We start from the raw sequence: 17044 nt of genomic DNA on the forward strand, positions 1-17044 counted from the left end.
TAAGACAGATTCTTTCCCCCTCCGAGAAGCCTTGCCATTCCTGCCACCAGCTAAGCTACCGATGCTGTCTTGCCACCCATCACATGAAAATCCTGCACTCTCTATGCCCACCGAAGGACAGAGGAGAAATAGCATGACTGTCTCTTTGGTGCTGGTGGGAAAAAAAAAAAAAAGAGGAAGAATGGAAACAGCTTCCCTATCTCTGTGCATGGATAGCTCCAGATGGAGACTAAGTGGCTTAGTCCCAAAATATTCTGGCATTTTGAGAAAGAGCTCTTTCAATGGGCACACACATCTCTTTCATCCATGAGTTACAGAGATTCCATGAGAGCTGCAGCACCACTCCAGAAACTGCATTTAGCCCTGAGGCCCTGTGGCTGAGTGAGGTTTGCCCTGCTGGCTCCATAGTCCATAATGGAGAGGAGCCCCTTTCTTTTCTCTCATCTTTCCCCTAAAATGACTTCCATTCAGTCCCTCTCCTCAACCCTACCTTCCACCATCAGAACATATTTCCCTTGATATATAACTTCCAAATAGTCCCTTCCCCATCCCATCCCTAGCCTTGACCATTCAAGTCTCCCCCAGATCCCATTCCATCCCATCCCTAGCCTTGACCATTCAAGTCTCCCCCAGACCCCTTCCAGAAAGCTCTGCAAGCCCACAGATAAATCACTGGCTACAAAGGGAGATCGTTTGAAAAAAAAAGATCTTACTCTAGTCACATGTCCAACGAGGCTGAGTCACCATGGAGCCAGCCTGACCACATGTCCCCTTGCTTCCATCCCTTCCCAGCTCCTGCCCAGGCACTTTGTTCTGTCTTCATCCTAATCCTGTTTCCCAGCTCCTTCCCCTCGGCCTACAGAAGTTTATTAAGCCCTCGGTCTTTTACCTGGATTTTGTTAGTGCCTATGGCTTACCTTCTTTTCATTTTCTAACTGCACTCTCTATCTTTTCTCTTAACCATTCATTCACTCATGCAGCTCCTGCAATCTGACTTATGAAATGGTTCTTATTCCAGTCCCCATTCTTAATAGTTGGTGCACCTGATGGTTCCTATTCAGCCCTTAATTTTCTTAACTTCTGAGCAACACTGCTGACCACCCCTCTGCATTAACACTCGTCCCCGCCCTTTCCCTTCTATGTCATAAACCTTTCTTTCATGGTTTTTCCTTGCTGTTTTGTGAACACTCCCTCTCTGTTTTGTTTGCAGGCTTCTTGTACTCCGTCTTCCCCCAAAGCACTGGGACTTCATTCACCCTCATCACTCTGCACACTTTCCTTCAAAAGATCTCATCTATACCATAGTTTCCCTCAGCACCTATGCACCCATGTCTTTACCTCCCACTCACTTATTTCCCCTGAGCTCCAGACCCTCATTTCCAACAGTCGTTTGGGCAAGTGTGCCTGGGTATCCAATAGACACTCAAAATAGAATTATCCTATCTATCTACTCTACGACACACGTGTCTCATTTGAGTATGAATTTACCCACTCACCAAAGCCACCCAGTCACTCAAGAAAGAAACCTGGGTGTCCCCCTCCTTCATCTCTCCCATCACCAGGTCCTATCATTCTCATTTTCCAGCTCTCAAGTCTGTCCTCTCCCTGTCATTCCCACTGCCACAGTTCAGACACTCAGAGTTTCCTATTTCCCCCCCCACACCCTCACATTATCCAACAGCAAGTATGGTCCGATATATTAATACTGAACTACATTTATTTCCTCAATGCATCATTCTCTTTAATACTTCCATGATTTCACCCATACTACCTTTCTATTCAAAATGTCTTTCCTCTCCTTGTTCAATTGATAGAGACTTCAAATGTTAGATGTTAAGTTCATCCATGAAGTGAATCCTGACTTCATCATAAAGAGACATCTTCCTCCTTTGTGTGGCATGGCACACTGGACACCTACCTCCATTAAGGGCATTGTTCTCTGTGGTTGGCAACTCTTTCCTTACATCTTTCCCCTGTAGACAGCAAGTGTTTCAAGGATAGAATGAGACTCTGTTCTAGTCACTCTCACTTCCCCGGAATTTAAAACAATGGTGGGTTTTTAATGATTGCTGAATGAACCAATTTGTCTGCTGTGCAATAAAAGAAGTAACAGAAATTGATGTTAAGAGAGGGGGCGGCCAGGTACAGTGGCTCACGCCTATAATCTTAGAACTTTGAGAGGTCGAGGTGGGAGAATTGCTTGAGGTCAAGAGTTTGAGACCAGCCTGATTAAGAGCGAGACACTGTTTTAACAAAAATAGAAAAATTAGCCAAGCATGGTGGCATGCCTGTAATCCCAGCTACTCGGGAGGCTGAGGCAGGAGAATTGTGTGAGCCTAGGAATTTGAGTTGCAGTGAGCTATGATGATGCCACTGCACTCTAACCTGGTCAACAGAGTGAGACCCTGCCCCCCCCCCAAAAAAATAGTTGGGGGCAAGCCTTTTTTAGCTGGGGGAACAGCAAGGAAACACACTTACTTTTTAGGAGAAAATTCTGAACAGGAAGGTAGTCTGATGCTTAGATGCATTCAGCCAAGCTCTGCTGTTAGCAATGTCACCTAGATGAAGTCCATTGCTATCTCAGAGCCTCAATTTATTCATCTGAAAAATGAAAAAAGAAAACACAGCTCAATTACTTGCAAGATATCTCTTATCCCTGTGTCTTTAAGATAAGCAAGAATTAGCCAGAAAAGAAGGGGGAAACTGTGAAACAGTCTAGCAAAACACGCAGGTCTGAGTTCAAAGCCTGGCTCTGCCAATTTCTAGCTGCAACCTTAAGTAGATTATCTAACTTTTCTAAGCATCAGTTTCTTTGTCTATAAGGTATATATAATAAATGTTTTTTCAACCATAAAATTATGTGAGAATTAAATCAGTTGGCACATTTAGCATTTAGAACACTATCCAATACATGCAAAGCACTTACCAAGTAGAAGACTTGGTAGGAATGAACCTACATTTGACTTCTTAGCTTTTTACTTCAATGTTGATCAGCTGTGACCTTCAGACTCCCTACATTTGTAAGTCAATAAACCTGTGAGTACCAAGAGCATCTGCAATTTCTGCCTCAGGTGTGCTGTTTCTGCCAGCAGAGCCAACCATTCTTGCACATGCCAATACCAAGAAATCCAGCGTGCACGGAACTGGCAGGCAGGATGTTGAGGTTTCAGACGTCTCCATGAGCATCTATCTTCCACCAACCTCAGGGAGGCCATGGAATAATTCATGATCTGTGCTCCCTCAATTCCGGGGAAAGGAGTGAGAGGACCAGAGGGCACTGGGGGAAAGGAGCTGATGCCTCTGACCTCTTCCAGATAGAAGCTAATCAGTCATAAGCCTGCTTTTTCATCAGGAGCTAGAAGTAAAAAGAAGAGTATAACTCCAAAACCCCATACTGACCTCATTTTGAGAGCGTCATTATAACTACTGATCTCCTTTAGTGAGATTTCCAAGAAAGTCCTTCACCTCCAACTTCAACCTTAGTCTTAACTGACCAACAGGGAAGAGAAGTGGGTGGGAAAGCAGCTTTGATTTCCCCCTGCTGGATCAACACCCAGGTTGAGAAACTTAATAATAGGAAGCCCTGACCTCCATCAAAGGGCTAAGTTATCCTTCAGCGAGGCTATTAAAGTATCCACCATCTCTCATGGATTAGACAGATATTACATTTAACCCCTTCATTTGATGAGTAGCATAGTAGGTAAAGGAAAAGCCCAGCACTGTGTTCAGGATGTCTTGATATCAAATGGTACAGGCTGGCAGTGACATCCCACAACCATTGCTAGGAAAATGAACAGGTGGGGCTCTTAATACATGGTGACCCCTGGCTACATCGTTACAGCTGCTAGGAAGAAAAGACAGGATAGGAGATTTGGGCTACAGGTTGTCACTTCTCCGAATTAGTAATGAAGAACTCGGAAGACGTTGGAGCAATGTCATTAGTCTTAGCTGCCCTCATAATTTTTAATATGCCTTTGTTCACCTTCATTTCCCTTTAAGAATGGGGAAAGTCCATGTAAGAATTCATGATTTTCTGCCCCAATCTGCCTGTCTATAAAGTGGTGTACCTGAAATGGCACAGCTGTACAAGCATGCGAGCAGACCCTTGCCAGGCGAGCTGCTCCTCCTTAGAGTCCGACAGGAACTGTGTGAGTGGGCTAAGAGATGAATGGCGGCCCTTACCTGGCCACAGTGGGGAAACCTTTAAAAGGAGAAGCAAGCAGCCTTAATTTCCTTTATTCCGCAAGGCAATCGTGAGGGGTTTTGATCTTTCCTGGGTTTGTTTCTCAGCCAGCTCTCGTCCTTTGTCTTGCCCCTTTCAATGAGGTTCTGCAGTTTTATTTTTTCTAAACCAGAAAATGTAGCGTGATTCTGTAAATGTTTTCTTGCTGTTGTACTTTTCAGACTATTTTCTTCCTTGTTTTTTGGGGGCCTGAATCTGCCTTTGGTCACACTATTTGCTCCTCTATGGTCACCTCGGAGAAGATTAACCCTTTCATTAGAAAAGCCTGGCCAGGGTCAAACTACCGCCTGGCTAGGGACTCTTACATCCCTTTGATCTCCCAGCTATGGAGAAATTATTAGCAAATTCTAAGCCTTCCCATGTGATTTGTTTTTGTAAATTTGTAGAAATTATTCCTAATCCTATTACGTGGCCTAGGGCAAACCTGCATTAAATATAGGAGACTTTTTGTTATGTGGCAGATGGATAATAAAGGAATGCTGAATGCAGCTCCATTCCAAGTTATGGGAATCTGGACACTTCATCAGCATTCACTTAATCCTCTGCCATGGCTCCGCCTTTGATGAATGCTCTCATTTATGACCACTGATGCCGCTCACTTAATTTCAGAGAAGAAAAATAATACCTAGCTGTTAATGTGAATATTTGAGTTTATGGCTGTACAATGAATAATTGTGACATTATCAAAGGAACATCTCCTTATACATTATTCAGTTGTATAGACCACATTAACCAGAGATTGGAAACTTGCAATTTTGCATCTTCCATCTTCTTTGGAACGGAGACACCACGCAGACAAAAGTCAGTGTCTCAAACCAAATTCTACCTGACAATGCGTATCAGCCCGCACTATATTTTGCTCATTGTGGTGCCAATCTCCTATCTTACCAATGACATTTTTTCAAAGAAAGAGGGGATTTCCTAGAGACTCGACCCCATGCAACTTCCATAGCTTATTATTGAATAGGAAAATGTAGTTTGGGTTTCTGCTTTAATACTGATGGCCATGGAGGATGTCTCGAGGGTTAGACTGAAAATTAAGACAGCACACCTTTGCTGCTTATACTTTATATATAAACTGAGGGTCTGTTTCAATGTATGCTTTCACTTTAGAAAGCAGGAGAGAATGTTTGGAAGTCATCCGTGAATCACTGAGTCTTCGCTGGGTTCAGCCAGGCAGAGATCCATGCTGGTACCATTAAGGACAGTCATGCAAAAATCACTCACTTCTCTGTTACAGAGATAGATGTGCCTTAGCTGCTTCAGCATTTACGCCTTTGTTTCTGGGGAGGTAGGGGGTGAGGTGCCAGCAAAAAGAGATAGAGAATAAGATGGAACATTTTCATTGTAAAAACTCATTGAATGGTGTTTTTAACCAAGATATATGTATAGGTTATGTGCAGGCATGTTGTTTAAAAATGCCAGGAATATTTTATAAAATAGCAAATTTTATTTTATAAGACAGCAAATACCTGTATCAGACTATGAATGGCACCACCGAGCTATTGATTTCTTAAAAATCCTTCCATTTTAATTTAATTTCAATATTGCTTGGTAAATAGACTTTGAGGTTAAGATCAGATTTCTCTAAAGATGCTTTTCTGAGTTGCTGTTTGGGTAATCCTCGTGAGATCGGTTATATTCATTGATGGCAAAACGCCCGCAAATAGATCTTTGAAACTTGGGAGGTGCACTAAGGTAAATGAAATCAGCAGTATGTGTCATTTTTCCAGTTTTAGTAAGCTATAAGCCAAACATTTTCATATTCTGCTAGTTTCTACACTATAGTCAATTTATGGGCACAAACCATTAACTGGAAGATTGTAGAAAAGAAGTATTTTAGCCTATATTCAGAAAATTCATTATAGAAATACATTTATGATTGTTCAATGCCCAGAAGCACGTATAAACAGGGTGTAAAAAGGGCTATTCAAACTGCATATGGTTTAGTAATTCATATTTTAAGCAATACACAAGACTTCTCGACAGTTAAAAGGGGTTCTAGTTGCTCTTCATTTTCATATTATATGAAATTAATAAACTGAATAGCAAATTTGGTGTTAGTAGGCACATAAGGCTTTCTCACCCGTTCCTCCAGAGACTGCTAGTGATGCCATTGAGAACCAGGTGTGGACTCTCAGAACTACTAAGAATAATCCCCAAATGAATAGAATACGCTTAGCTGAGGACACTGCAAAGTTACATCTGTAACAGGTGACGTGGTGTAAGCCCTCAACCCACGGGCGCCATTTTGCTTGTGGTGGTTGTTCTCTTCAACAGATAAAGTTCCTCTACAAACAATTCTAATAACACTTATCAGTGGCCATTCTGGATTATTTATCCCAGGAAAACAGATGTAAAGAAAAATTACAAATGGAAACTTAGATGGAACAACATATCAACTACATTAAAGACCAAAAAGTACTCTACTGGTGCCAGCTTAACACAAGTGCCTTCTGGCTTCATAAATGGCTCATTACTCAGCTCGGGGAGTGGAGGACACCCTATGCCTGCGGCTCTTAATCCTGAGCAATGGATCACCTGTGGTGTTGTAAAAACTACTGATGCCAGTTTCCCGCCCTAAATCTACTAAATTACATTCTCAGGAGTAGAAATGAAGCATTTGAATTTTTCTTAAAGTTCCACAGGGCGTGATTCTGATTTGCTGCCATAGTTGATAATTGCTCCTCTGTAACTTACCTTTACTTTAAAGGCATTTTGTGGGAGAGGGAAAAGGACCTTGGCTTTGAAGCCAGACAACCCTGCATTGCAATCCTGGCATGGCTCTCACTGGTCATGTGCCCTCAGACAAGCTGTTTTGGCTCTGCAAGCCTCTGTCTTCCCCTCTGTAAAATGGGGATAATCCCACTTTACCTCATAGAGCTGCTGTGAAGTTACTGTTACAGTGCCTGCAACACAGTAGGCACTCAATCATTGTGGTTTTCACGTGAAGGTGACCTGACACCTCACCGCACAAGGAGGAGACGCGAGAAAAGAAAGAAGAGGAGGAGGAGGAGAAGGAGAAAAGGAGGGGAGGGAGATCGAGTTTGCCAAGCCTTCCTTATGGAAAACAAACAGGCTTTACCATCCAATAATTCGCTGTTAACTTGTATTCTGAAAACAAAACACCTTTTCAAAATAGTTCCAATTCTTTTTTCTTCCAAAATGACAGCCTAAAAAAACCACCTACCTAAAGTAAAATTTGTTTTCATTGTCACTGAAAGCAGGCAGGGAAGAGAGGGGAAACAGAAACTACCTTAACACCTTCTCTAAGACCCTTTGAGGAAAGTTTAAAAGAATAAAACAAAGCCAAATGAGCCGTCAGATGTGAAGGCCGTATATATATTTTTTCATGTGGGAAATGAAAAAAGAAAATACCATGCAAAGTGAAATTGGGGTTGCATGCCACAACCAAAGGAACCTGCCTGGGCAAAAATACATGCATACACACATATACATGTAAATACATAATGCATACATACATGGCACATTAATAGGGAAAACATTATACTCTTCCCCCTGACCATGTTAGCACTTACATTATTTGGGACCCTGACATCGAGTAAATCCAGTCTCTTGGCCTCACTTGCTGGTTGAATAAAGGCAGAGGGCAACCACCACAGGGCTCCAGGCCCATAGACTGAAATTTTCTACTTTGATCTAATACATCTAGTGTCAGTTTTCTTTTGTGCAAACACCTCCTCAGCAAATGGGTTGGGAAGCTCACCATCTATATCATGTGCAATAAATTATACTTTGCTGAAATGTTGCCTCGCTAAAATATGCTAAGAAAGCTGTGAACAATATTTACAAATAGTTCAGATGTCACAACAAAACACCCACCACTCCTGCATTCTTACATTTCGCTATAATGAATGTGGTGATAGAGGATACCGCTCTTAAACATTAGAAAAGTATTTTTACGGAGACGTAATTGGGAGAAATTCTTTAAATTTACAGAAAAAAATTCTCTCTTTTTTTTTTTCTCCCCCTCCTGAAGAGTCTGCTCTCTCAACTGTCTAGGCGGCAGCCTCAATTTCACTCGCTCCCAGCATCTCATCACACAGCAGACTGTTAGTGCTTATTTTTATTTTGGTACATTGTTAATTTCTTGACAAAGCAGAAAACTTTGTTTACCACGACTGTATACTACTGACATTTTTAAGACTTGATGCAAACCGACGGATGCTATGTCATTTCAGGGAAGAAGAAAAGAGCTGCTTCGCATGTAAGCCAAATGACCTGGTTGTGTTTCCTGGGAGGCCAGTGGCAAGGTAGGGCAGGTGTGGCTATTTCTGCCAGTCACTGGGAAAAGGCTGGGAACAGGGCAGTCAAGCGTGCCAAAAGCCCTGGAAAGAGGAAGGGGAAGGACCGGTTTTCTAACTCAGTTCGCTTCCTCCGAAAGCTCCTGTTATTTCAAAATGAGACAAGCATGAGAAGGAGCTTTCAAGGTAAAATGCAGCAATTCTACTGTGAGATGATATTTGAGGGGGGAAAAAAAAAGTAGAAACAGTTTACAATGGGAGAGATGTCAAAAGTAAGATATTTGAATATCAGGCATTTTTACAGTGAAAGAGCTCTTTCTATGATATATGAGAGCGATCAGGAAAAAGTGCCACACTAAAGGAGGACAAAAAGTTTTCCAATTTAACTATTCTTGATTTTGTTCATAAATCAACATTGAATTTCAGTATTATGGTTCCCACAAAATTTTGTAGTTCAGCTACTTACACTATTTTTCTCTACATTGAGAATCATCCACGTGTTATGTTAGTTTTTTTTGTTTTTATATAAAGAGTGATATGTATTTTTTGTAAACATATAAAGAGAACCACTTTTTTTTTTCATCAAGGAAATCGAATATTTTTAAAATAAAGCTTTTGGTTCTCTGGTTTACTTGCAGCTGCTTTGCTTTTCAAGTACAAAAATCTCTCTTCTTTGCTCTTGGGTCTGTTTTCTAAACTCCACCGCTGAGCATTTTATCATTTAATTCAATTAACCCTGTATTCTCATTCTATAGGTGGCGTAGTGAAAGAAACCCTCAGTTTTTAATTCCCCTGATACAAGCACCATCCTCTCAGCTGCCTTTTTGGCAGAGAAAGTACAGAAAACAGAATCAGGTGAAAAATAAATGTGTTTACCTACCATCAAAACATCTTTCAAGTCCAATACACATTTTTGTTCTATTAATGCCAACGCAGAGTATGCAGGCATGGTGGCCAGGGGTGCTTTAAAATATTGCTAGACAGACCGATTAAAACGCACTGCATTCTCTCTGCCAAATTCCTGCCTATGGGGAGCAATTAAATTTGCCTTCCGCACATTCAAATACTGAATAAGAAGTGAATCTTGTATCTCTGCCACTTAGACAAGTATAATTCCAATGGCAAGATTTATCAACAACTCACAGGCAGTTTGGGGTTTGGTTTTGTTTGTCAAACAGCACAAGCCCTCACACTGCATCTGGACTCTGTTACAAAGTCACACGGGGGACAGGAACCCCAGGAGAAGGGTGCTCATTTTGGCCGATGAACAAGCAAATAAACCCAAACATCAAGGAGGCAGCTCTGAACAAATAAACCGTTCTGGGCTAGACTGAACACACATAACATTATCCAGGAATATAACCAAACAGCAGAAGGACTACTTTCCTATGGCTTCTTTGCAGTTAGAGAAGTCAATGTCAAATGTAATTGCAGAAGCCCATAATTGGAATTTTTTAAATGTGAATTTATTCTACCAATACCACGTGAAGTCACCAAAGGTTTCCTGACTGATGGAAAAACCCCAGCATTTAAGGATCTTTGAAAATAATAATAAAATTACAAATTAGTCCGGGGGAAAAAAAATGATTCAAGAAGATTTGGTGCTGACATTTTTATTTTTAGGTTTTAAATTTTTTCTGCTCCATCGATTATTTCATGTGTGTAGGTTTGTGATTGCCAGAGAGATAAATGGTTGACGGCTGTTATTACACTGCCCCAGTTACGACACTTCCACCCCGACTGCCTGGCTTCAGTGATCTTTTGGGTATGACATTTCAGCTTTGGCCGTGGTCCCCATCAGCCTCTGAGGCAGAGTCCAGGCAATGATCTTTCTGGGACCTGACTAAATGCCTAGTTAACTACAAGGTTACTCACACTGGAGCAGGTCACAAGGAAACATTCAGGCCCCCAGATGTCTTTCTTCTTGCCTCAAACAAAGCAGATGTCTTAGATTTTGCAAGGCTGTGTGTAATCTATTTTGGCTTTGCAATTAGGAAACTATATATTTACCATGTCTTTGGACATTCTGTCCTTGTTGTTTCAAGGGGAATATGTCTTCCAAGTGCATATAAATCAAATAACCTTTGAAATTTTGCAAGTAATAATGCTCCTACGTACAGATTAGGATAAAATGTGGGAGAGAAAACCGTTTTTCTAATTTACTGATCAGTTTATTCAGATCGCAAATATCTCAAGATTATCACACATTGCGTTTTCAATAAAAGGTGGATCTGTTAAAGCTACTGAAATCATTATTGAATATTTCTATTTTGATATCTACTTTCAAGACTTACAAGCAGATGAATTCACACTAGGCTGAGAACTGGCAGACAGATTAATATGCCAGAGCTTTGTTCTTAATGAATTTTGATGTTTCTCTTTCAATATATAAAAAACAGTTTTACATGATCTTAAAAGAAATATCTTAGATTTTCCTGGAAATGAAAAAATGAACAATAAATTCCTTAATTGACATTAAGAATATTTGAATAAGACTCAATAGTTTTATAGGTGTTATATATGTGCATATATATATATATATATATGACAAATGTAAATATGGGTATCACATTTTAAAAGGAGTTATATCAATTCAAGTAATTTGGTGCATGTCTTCACAGAATATATCCAAAACCCACCTAGAAGTTTTTCTAAATATGTTTTTTCATTTCATTCTTTATTGGTCCCCAACATCACTGCCTAGCTGGTAAGTAACCACTATCTCTAAAGCATTATAAATATTCATTTTTAGACAATAAAGTCTTTAAAAATCCTCTCAAAGAATTTCAAGCCATAGCAAATGGATAAATCACTGCACACCTAAGTCCGTATTTGCATAGCTAAATTATGTATTGTAACTGTGGAGTCTTTTACTTCTATTATATCAAGGCACACACTGGTGTGTTTCCATGAATCTTTCCTTTAGGGGCTGCAGCATTATCATAATAAAGTCAAATACCCCATATTCCACAATAGGTGCTCCATTTTCACCTGGAAGGGACTCAGATAAAAAAGCAAGAGGTACCAGCCCTGGAGTCTGAATTCCTTTGACTTTGGCAGATTATGTCATCTTTTTGTAGTAATTGAATTGCCCTTTTTCTGTGGATTAGTTTTAGCAGACTTTCTCTTATTTGTGTAAAGGCAAAATTAAAAGCGCTTTTGAAATAAACGTAACGTATATTATGTCACCATCATTTTTTCAGTTTTGTTCCCTTTTTGTCTCTAAAAGTGCTTTAACGTTCTATAAAGCTTTTTCTAGACTATAAATTCTAAGATAAAGTTTTAATAAAAAGAAGTTTGTCAACTACAATGGCTACAGTCATTCTTCCTTTAACTTAAAACACTGCCTAAAATGCAAGCTTATTGGAAGTTAAGAATTTAGCCAGATTTTGTGAATTCATGTTTATTTATGAGATTTGCTTTTTGGGGTGGGGCTATGTTTAATTTGATGCAATCACTAAAAGCATCAACTGAAGTCTCTGGTTGTCTTTATAAATGTCTAATATCACAATAGGCTGCTGGGCGAAACAAAATTTCCACTTAAATAAAATTTCATTTGTATAAAATATCAAATTTCTAAAATATAAAATAATCCACAGAATATAGTTGTTCTTCAACATGATGTATTAGAATTTTTGTTAAATTATTACTGGGGAAGTATTTTTTTCTTTTGTTTTTGCATTTACTACTTTTTTTGGTTTTGTTTGTTTTTGCTTTTACAAAAAGTAAATGCATGAAGAGGAATTTTGTGTTTTACATGACTGCAAACCTGATTTTTATTTCCGGTGTTCTAAGAAATCCAAGGTAATTTGGAATACAATAAAGAATAAAAATGTGTGATCAATTGAATAAAGTATTTCTGTAAAGTCTGAACAAAGTAGAAACCTGAATTGCAGCCCCAAGTATTTAAATAAGCTATTACAAAAGGAATGCTAGAAACCATTATATTTTGTGATTTCTTGTGAATAATGGAAATGCTCTCTATTAGGTATTTTTGCTTAAATGGAATAAATGTTTGAGAGGGATGGTGTTCAGCCTTCGTAACCTTCCATGCCACCAGTACTAGCACTGTTATAACTTCATCTTTTGAAAAGGAGACATACACTAAAAAGAAATTCACAAAGTTGTGAAAAGAGGTGCAATTTAAACCCTACCCTCCACCTCCATCATTTGTGACTGGATGGTTTCTCCTATATGAACGCTGATGAAGACTTTCAAGCGTCCTTTCCCTGAGCATTCTCCTGTCAAAGCTAAACAACATTACAGCACTCTTTTAGGATAATATGTCTCCTCCAATTCTGAACGCCACGCATTGACAGTGCTCTCTGAAGTTCTTAAAGAAATTAAAGATAGATTTACTATAAATAGTCTGCCAACGCCTTTATGTTAATTGAAATTGCCATCTCCCAAAGATCCTTTGGTATAGTTAGCTAAAGGGTAATACAGTTTGACCATTATCCACTTAAAGTAATTTAAAGAAAATCTGTGTTGCATAGAATTAAAATCATATTTGGTGGCATAAGGATCATACTTAATCATACTGGCATGCTCCCAATTTCCCATTTGTAAATAACATTTCCAACCCAAGGCTGGAGGCTGGAGGAGGCATTTCGGGTATTGCTCTGCTGTAGTCTGTATTGCCATGAGGTGGGAGGAGCACTGGACGGGGAGTAGGGGGCTTGGGCAGAAGTCCTGACACAACCGCCACGTGTGTCCAGACAAATCCTTTCATGTCTGTGGACCTCAGTCACTTTTTATATAAAAATGGCTAGCTGATCTAGAATGCTCCCTCCTCTCCTACAATGGTGGGTCTCATCTGAGTACACAGGCATAGGAGGACAACGTGGGACGTAACTGAATGTTATTACACGGTAGATCTTCCCAAAGTGCCTCCACCAGAACCCAGTAGCAATTTGCTATCAAGTAAAAGACTATGCATATGGCAAGTTTTTCTCTGTTTGAGTAGGAAAATTAAAAAAATATTTAAAGTTATTTAGATATTTAACCCAAGCATTATCATTCATAATTTCTTACATCTTAAGCAACTTTCACAAAGAAATTTCTGCACCGTTGCTCAGATTGCTTGCACAGAGAGGAGTTCCCTCCACCCCTGAAAACAAAGCACAACAAAAAAGAGTCTTTTATTCGTGTTATTGTTGTTGTTCTAATATTTTTGGTCTGAAACACAAAGTCGCCTCCAACCAAGTATTGACAAAGCTCTCTTTTGAAGACCATGGTTCTGACACAAAGAACTTTTCCATGGGTGCCTTTTATTTGGCTCTGTGGTGGTAAAATGCTAGCTACTATGTACAGAGAGTTTATGTGAACATTCTGGGGATATGAATGATAAGAGAGAAGCAGTAAATGCATTATACGAGAGAAGTATTAAATTCTTCTTCTCACTTGCTAAAGAAATACCTGATTTCTGGTAACTCACTTCTCTAATCACCATACCTCAGAAATCAGAGTGTGGGAATCTAGACAGCCTCACCCCATGCAAAAAAGGATCCCTGTGGCCACAATGTAGAAGTGCCCAGGCTTGACTTCACTCCCAACCCCCGGTCTCCTGTTCTGCTTTTCCTTTTTCATTCTCCAGTTGTTGCCGTGAACCGTAAAACTTCCTACAGCATCTCACTGTGTTTTCTTGAAAATAACGATGCTATGAGAACACAATAAATACATAAACAAATCAATAAAAGCATAACGACAGAGAGTTTTGAATCATCATATAGGTAGGTGGCAGAAAAAAGAAATGATTCCTCGTCTTCAAAATATATAAAACCATTTGAAGTTTGCAAGAAATGTTTTTATTATATTATTTGAACCTCTTTTTATGTAGGATTCTGTCTCTTCATAATAAAATGTATTAAAGATCAACATATATTTTTAGACAGAGTGGACAAATGTGAAATTGGTAAATCCTCAACGTGGTTAGCATACGTCTGTGCATGTTTACATCTTGTAGCTAAATACCGGTTTAAATTTTTCCAGCAAACATCACACTTAAATTATTCCATCTATTATCATTTCGTGGAAATCTGAATATATAAACTAACTACAAGATGAGCCTAGTTTATTTCCCATTTCTCTAATTACATATGCAATGGTGCCTGTTTAACATGCAGTGCCTGCTTGATCCCAACTTTCCAGTGGATTTTAGATGACTCTGTCAGTTACACAACCAGGCTAGTTCAAAGAGAGCAAGAAGCACTCGCATCCAAATGAAATCTATATTTGGTAATTCTTAAAATATCATTTTTCCATGGCTTTGTAGGGCATATTGCTTACTCAGATAATGCGCATGCCTTTCCAGTGAGGCACTTTTTTGAAATGTGATCTTGGGTCACTTTATGTTAAACTTACTTACTCCGCACATAGGATGAGTAATGCCAGATAAAGTACTGTCATTAAAAGCATTTTTATTAAGGGGGTTGGGAGAGAAACCCTTTAAGCAGTGTTATCGAGCTCTTTGTTGAACCAGGTGGGACATCTATATGAATAGAATCTCTTCAGACCTAGACTTCGGCAACAGCACACCTGGCCTATGTTTGGAAAAGAAAGTCTCTCTTGTTTGGCTACACAGTCGGCTACAAAGAGCCAAGACAACCTTAATTTATCCATTAAGAGTGGAGGCCCGTATTTAAGAGTCATCAGCAATAAAGGAAAATACACTGGATCATTTCAAGTGCATGCTAATCATTTAATGTAATAAATGGAGCAACTCTAATTATCTCCCGAGGAAATGATTTCACACTAAAACAATGGGAATGAAGAGGTTACTTCAGGAGCATAATACACAGCTGAAAATTACTCATGTGAATCTGGAGATTCCTCTTGCATTTCAGACGGGGGAGGTTTCTCCCCACATACCCCTAATTCAGTTGCCTCCTTAATTCTATGGGATATAGTAAATGCGGTTTAAGATATTTAGTACCAACCCTGCCGTGCTCTTGTTTTATAACCCCAAGCAAAGCTCCCACCAGGCTCGAGATCAGTGTCCATCACAACTGCTTTGAAAGCTGCTCCCTACCTAATAAGAGAGTATCTGACTTTAATGCAGCAAAACAAATAAATTCGTCTACAGACCACTGTAGCATCTCCACTTCCCATTCCTTGCCTCCCCCAAAATGATCAATTTGCCACCTACACTAGCCGTTACAAAAGAATTGCCAGTAAGATGCTTAAAACTGTTTTTTAAATGTTTCAATCTTTGTGACAAGTATTTTTTTCAGTATGGTTTCTTTTTTCTTTGAAGTTATTTCTGTTTAAGTGTGTGTTTTACTTTTTTTTGCATCACAAAATTATGGCTAAAAAAAGGTAATGGAGGATTTGTGGAAGAATAAAATGTTTAATTATTTGGTCAGATCTCTTGCAAAAGAACAGTTTTACCATTAGATTAAAATGGTTTGCTAAAGTCCGTATTTCTGTTGCCTCATTGTTCTGTTTCTTTTGATGAAGCACGTAAAATGAATACTACCTATTTAGAAATTTTTAAAACATAGTCACAGTAAGCAGAATAACTTCAGTGGCTAGGCATACAATCTCATCAACACTAGGTAAAAGAATGATTTGATTTCTTTCAAATCTTTCCTTTAAAATTAAATTAAAATCTAAACAAACAAACAGAAAACCAGATAATATGGACTTGATTTTTGAATAGTCCTTTCCCCAATTTCTCATTGCTTTGCTTTTGGGAATAAAGAACACATTAGAAGACTCTTCAGAAATAACAAAGACTTAGGAAATTGTGTCTTCTTAGGTTCTACATATAACCTAAGTACGTGTTTATCATCGTGAATACAGTAAATGTAAATAAATTCATAACTCTGTTTCTGTTTTGGTAATATTCAAAGGTATGTTGAATAAAGAATCAAATCATCCTTAGATTAGAATTGATAAACAAATCAGAGAACATAAAACAACTACATAAAATAGAAAACAACCCAATGCAAGACTGATTAATTCTCCAATTAGTGTAAAAAGCATAAGTGGAAATCGTAATTTTGAGGGAGCAGATTTGCATTCATTTAAAACCGACATCCATATTTCATAAAAGGGAATGCTTTCACTTTTTACTTGGTGTCACTGCTCTCTGTGTACATAAAAACAACCGGTATCAGATATGAAGTTAATTGGAATCAACTGCGCCCATCTTTACAGGAACACACCGGAATGTGTACCATTCAGGCTCGGCTTACCATAATATTCTCTACGGAATAGCTGACCACAGGATTCTCATTCACAAACAGCCAGGTTAAACAGTTAAATGCTAGCAAATCCTGCATAGCCCTGTGGGAAATTTCACTTTAATCCTGAACTTATAAGAGGACAATCAAAGCCCAAAGCCTGGGTAACAAATCTGATCCTCTGTTGCAATCTGCGCCCTCATGGGAAGGAGAGAGGTGCTCTCTGTACAAGCCCGAGATGGATAAATACCTAAATGATGAGATAGATGGGGAATGCAGAAGAGGCGTCTGGCCTCAGTCATTCGCTTCCAATTCCATATTACACTGCGAGAGGCAATTCTCGTGCAGCT

Source organism: Microcebus murinus, chromosome 6, assembly GCF_040939455.1.
Source record: "Microcebus murinus isolate Inina chromosome 6, M.murinus_Inina_mat1.0, whole genome shotgun sequence".
Lineage (NCBI taxonomy): Eukaryota > Metazoa > Chordata > Mammalia > Primates > Cheirogaleidae > Microcebus > Microcebus murinus.